We start from the raw sequence: 6,000 nt of genomic DNA on the forward strand, positions 1-6,000 counted from the left end.
TAAGTTCAAGAGCTTGACGAGACGAACGCAATGGCGTATTCCATTTCTGAGTTTGACGAGGTGAGTCGAGCCAAAATCGGCTCCGATTCCAACAATCCCCCACACGAATGACAATTCGAGGTTTACTATGATATATACAGACATATTATACTAACAGACTGACACTAGCAGAACTCATACGCGGAACTTCGCTGCATCGGAAAGAGGTAGTCTTTCGACTTTGAACCTGTCCTAGTGAGTAACTACAATGTCTACAAGGACGACAGTGAACTTTTTGTCTTGGACCGAGTCTGGGAATTGTAAACCAAAATAGCTATTACACAGCTAATCCGCTACTCACCTAGGTTCTCTGTTGTGTTGATTTCGGCCCTGAACAATCTCGATTTCGTGTATGTTTTAGATAAATCGGCCTAGACGACCTTCCCATAGAATTGGCACCAGTTCACACACATATAGGTTATCAGTAACAAGGTATCCTGTTATACCTCACGTTGGAATCAAGTTCTAAGTTTTCAAATTTATTAAAAGCTTTATGTTTAACCTCTCAATACAGGCAACACTAATTTCATCCCAGGAACCCGTTTACACACATATAGGTTATCGTAATAAGGTATCCTGTTATACCTCAGGTTGGAATCAAGTTCTAAGTTTTCGGATATATTAAAAGCTTTATGCCTAACCTCTCAATACACGCAACACTAATTTCATCCTAGGAATGGGTTAGAGATAGAAATCTCTTACAGTGTTACTTTCGAGTCCGGGTATAGCTTCACTTGCCCTTTTAACCTAGGCGTTAGCCCCATTCTCTTTGATGATGCAACTACGAACTCTCTAGATAACCTTTGTAAATGGGTCCGCTTGGTTATCTTTGGATTTTATATAATTTATAGTTACGACCCCTTCAGAGAGAAGTTGCTTAACGATATTATGTCTTTGACGGATGTGTCGAGACTTACCGTTGTTCATCTTGCTATGTGCATATGCAAGTGTTGCTTGGTTATCACAGTGAATATTGATTGCAGACACTGGCTTTAGCCATATTGGAATATCTTCAAGGAATTGTCGCAATCATTCTGCCTCCCCGACCCTCTGATTTATCTAACGTAATGAATTCTGAATCCATTATCGTGCGAGCAATCCACCTTTGCTTTGATGATTTCCAAGATATGGTAGCCCCTGCCAGTGTCAACACATATACACTGGTAGACTTAGTGTCATCGGTATCAGATATCCAATTTGCATATGCATATCCCTCTAATACTACAAGATATGTGGTATAATGGAGTTCGTACTCCTTCCTCTTCCTTAGATACCGTAACACTCTAGTTATGGTGTTCTGATGTGTGTAATTCGCGTTACTCGTAAATCTACTTAGCTTACTAACTGAGTAGGCTAGCTCTGGTCGTGTATAGTTCATAAGGTACATAAGAGTTCCGATAATTCGGGAGTACTCTAACTGTCTTACTCCTTTACCTATATTCTTCATTAAGTGAATACTTGTATCTATCAGAGTATTAGCCACTTTTAGGTCATCTTTGCTGATTTTTCCAAAGATCTTCTCAACGTAGTGCGTTTGAGATAAACTTATCCTTTCAGCTATTTTGGAAACCTTAATTCCAAGAATGACATTTGCTTTTCTTAAATCTTTCATGTCAAAATTTTTCGAAAGTATCTTATTAGTTGTATTAATGGCATCTAAGTTATTTCCCATAATTAGCATGTAACGAACATACAAGCATAGAATAACACATCCTTTGGCAGTGGTTTTTGTATACACATTTATCACTTCGTTGATCTTGAATCTGTTTGATATTAATGTGTTATCAAACTTCAAGTGCCATTGCTTTGGAGCTTGCTTTAGCCCATATAGTGATTTCACTAATCTACACCCTTTATTTTCTTGAACCGAAGTGATGAACCCTTCTGGTTGGTTCATGTAAATCTCTTCTTGAGTTGTCCTTTTAAGAAAGCGGTTTTCACGTCCATCTGGTGAATTTCCAGATTATATAAGGATGTTATATCTACTAACACACTTATTGAAGTGATTCGACTAAGTGGAGAATATGTGTTGAAATAATCTAACCTTTCTTTTTATGTGAATCCCTTTGCGACAAGTCTCGCTTTATACTTGTCTATAGATCCATCTGTTTTCAATTTCTTTTTAAAAATCCATTTGCAGCCTAGAGGCTTAAATCCGGTGGAAGGTCTTCTAGCTCCCATGTGTGATTTTGCATGATGGATTCTATTTCACTATTGACAACTTCTTTCCAAAATGGAGCTTCTGGAGTAGCCATTACTTTTGTGGAAGTCCGAAGATCATTTTCTACCATATAGGTTAGAAAACCAGGACCAAAAGTCTTAGTTGTCCTTGTCTTTTTGCCTCTTCGAGGTTCAAGTGTTGTCTCATCGGTTTCCATATCATCTTCTTCGGTGTTTCTGGATTTTCCTCTTCCTCATCTCTTACACGTTTTCTAATTTCAGACTTGTGTACTAGATATCTATAGGAGCCACTTATTGCAGGCCCTATGTATACATAGTCCACAGTCTCAGGTCCTATCTTGGCGCGTTTAGGAAGAGGAACTAACACCTACGCTAAGCACCCCCACACTTTCGTGTATTTAAAGGATGTCATCCTTCCTTTCCATAGTTCTTATGGAATTATGCTTGTTTTTCTATGGGGTAGCTTATTTAATAAGCGATTAGCCGATAGTATTGCCTCCCCCACAAATTTTGTGTCTCGTTCTATTGATTTGGACAACGCCTTAGTCATTTTTGACTCCAACATGTTTTACATGTTCCTCTTGAGTCAATTTCGAATTTCGGAATTAACTCCAAGTTCATTCATTTCTTTAATGACTTATTATTCACATGTCCTAGTCTTTCGTGTCAAATATTGGAGGTTCAACAATATAAACGTAACTATTAGTTTTATTAATAATAATAGTCACCTTCGACGTTATAGAGGTGACATTTAATTTAAATAACACCGCACATAAGTAGTCCTTCCCAACATACATCCCATTCTTAGACAGGACGAAGTTATTTGACTCAAAGACTAGTTTGAACCCATTCTTGCTTAGAAGAGAACCAACACCAGATTCTTTCGGATGTCTGGAGCATGTAGTACATCATTCATAGTCACTTCCTTTCTTGAAGTGAATTTCAGTATGATTTACCCCTTTCCTTTCACCTGAGTGGTTGAGTCGTTTCCCATGAACACGGTCTCTCCTTTGGCAAGTTCCTTATAGGAAGAGAGTGAAAGATATGTCATCCCGGTCTGAAGGAGATTTCCTTCTGAAGGAGTGTCATTCGACCAAGATAACAATGCGCTCAATTTGTCGAATAAGATTAGGATGATTTTATCCAGAAGATCATCTAGTCCGGCCGAATTAGGGGTTGTAATGCTTCGCTAGAAGCCAACTACAATCGTCGGATCACTTCGGTGATTCGCGGCTAATATCGATCGGGTCCTACAACGGGTTACACCAAAGAGTGGTGACTTGATTAGAGAGAGTTGACTAGAGGGAAATAGGAAAATAGGAGGATTATATCCAGTTTGATAACCCCAAAAGGTTTGGAAAGAGCCTAGAAAAGGATAGGAAGAACCGGGCCCGAAAAGGGGCCAGACCAAAAGAAGATGGGACGCCCATATGAAGCGGGGATCCTAAGGCAAAGGGTCGATAAACTCAACACCACTATTCCTGAAAAACTTGGCGGTCAAGCCCAACCCACTAAAGGGCCTGCCCTGGATGGCCACATTAAGGAGTCAAGATGGAACTCCCATCTAGAGTCCTGCTCAGAAAAGGTTTATGAGATTTATTGTTTCTGGAGATCTTATTTGAATCCTATTTTGAATATGCTTCCTACTCTACAGTTCTCTATAAGAGGACTCAAAGTGAAACAGAAGGAATTTTCTCAAGAGAAAAATCTATCTCTACAACGTTAAGTAGAACGAGATTTTAGAGAAAAAAAACTCCCAAACCTTCCAATAAAAGAAGAAGAGTTCTTCCTCTCAACATTCAACAAGGTCCTGGCTAGTTGACATGAAAATGTGACTCATGAACCAAGAGTCATATAGTATGACAAGTAAAGAGTTTACTCACCCAGAACGACGGGGTTAAGGGCAGGGCCCTAGTCCGCTTAACTTCGAAGAAATGAGATCTTGAAATCATTTATTCAAACAGTGACCATTTTCTTGAATAATGTGGCAAAATTAGAATTTTGCTAGGATAACGAGTTCTAAAATTACATTGCATTTCTTCATGTAGTTTAATTATGACAACAAAATGAATCTTCGACCTCTATACAATCCTTTAGAAGTTGAATGATACTAACTTTATTGGATGGGAAAGAAATCTGAGAAAGGTTTCGGAACAAAAGCAGATTAGACACAACGATCCCGGTACTTTTAGAAACCTCATCTGGAGAGGATCGTGAGCAAGCAAAGATTATCCGAAGAAAGTCGGGACCAATAACAAGCTTAGTGTTAATGTTCATGGAAAAACGGTAACAAGAAAGGTTCATAGACCTAGATGCATGCATACACTATCATTTGACAACTAAGGAATTTATTCCAAATAAATGTCGAGTGGAGAGATACAAGATCTCTGTATCTCTAAGACTGTGATAAAGAGTCAGCTAGAAATAGGATAACTTGTCCGTCTTCATGTTTTAGAAATGATTGATCACTTTAAAGACATCGAATTGATGGGATCTCCTGTGGGAGTCTCTTTGCCAACTGACATAATTCTACATTCACTTCATGATGGTTTAGAAGATGTAAGATCAAACTTTGAAGAAAAGTTTGGAAATGTTTTCTTGGAAAGTTTGCTCTCAATACTGGAGGTAGCTGAAAGTAAAATCAAGTTACCTGAAACTAAGAATAAGATTCTTAGTGATCAAAAGGGAATTGATTCGGAAGACGGATGCATTCGGAACAAAGACGATCTGGCAAAGGAAAGGCAAACGAGTTGCCAAAACCAAGGCCAAAAGTGTTCCTTCCAATATCAAATGTTTATATTATGATGGCACGAGACATTTCATGTAAAACTGGCCAAAGTTGCAAGAAGACAAAAAGAACGGAACTGTGAGTTAAAAGTTAATTCGATCAAATATATTCCCTTTATGGTATATGATACCTAAATGCTTAACCCATTTTGAATGAACAGGAGCAAAAGGGAGCTACGTATTTAATTAAAGAAGAGATGAACCTGTCGAAAACAAACAAAATAGCGTTGCTGAGACGGTTGAAGAAGGATCATAGTCTTCTTAAGGCGCTAATTTTAACTTTAATTTTAGTTTCATTTTTCGAACATCGTCTCTGTAATTATTAGATTATGGAGAAATTAAAGTATTCAGTTCAATATTTTATGATGTTCTTAAAAGTGTCTAATTAACTTACAGTATTAACATCATTACCAAATGATTCGATTTGGTTATTCTAATCTAGTCATATGGTTAGAAAGAACATGAGAAACAATTAGAAATCCGAAAGGATACTTTAAAAGTTGTTTGGTTTTCAATCACTCAAATCATGTTTCAAATAGCAATTAAAAAGGATCACCTTGTTACAAAGGAAGGTCAATTAATCATAAAATCTTATATTTGACATAAGAGAATAATTAACCTGAATAGAATAAACTAAAAGATTCTCCATAAAAGGCATAGTTTTATAAACAAAACTTTAGTCAAGTATAGAATCAACTTGACTGAAGATCATCTCATAAGATCATAATCTATGTCAAGCTAAAAATGACCATCTAATGATAAGAAATCACTCTTTGTGTAGACAAAAAACGACATAGATAAGTCATAACATTGTCTTCCAAAACTCACGTGTCTAGTAGGACTGTCTACTCACTAACCAAAATCCGCTATAGCAATGAAAAGACACCATACAAAGTGGTTCTTAGAAAGTTCTAAGATATTCTCTGATTTATGTTTGATAACGTAACGCCGTTTCTAGGAAATGAATGAACATTTCAGACAATAGTTTCTTTA

General features: G+C 37.3%; 1 long non-coding RNA gene across 1 annotated transcript; it reads left to right on the forward strand.

Moving 5' to 3' along the window:
• The first annotated feature begins 4,774 nt into the window (after positions 1 to 4,774).
• Positions 4,775 to 5,384, forward strand: LOC147549408 (uncharacterized). The gene is made up of 2 exons (XR_015237246.1): positions 4,775 to 5,086; positions 5,169 to 5,384. It is a non-coding gene; the product is annotated as an uncharacterized LOC147549408 (long non-coding RNA).
• Positions 5,385 to 6,000: the final 616 nt, after the last annotated feature.

Source organism: Eschscholzia californica, unplaced genomic scaffold (genome assembly GCF_041429995.1).
Source record: "Eschscholzia californica isolate CP2 unplaced genomic scaffold, dmEscCali1.0.p SCAF_3, whole genome shotgun sequence".
Lineage (NCBI taxonomy): Eukaryota > Viridiplantae > Streptophyta > Magnoliopsida > Ranunculales > Papaveraceae > Eschscholzia > Eschscholzia californica.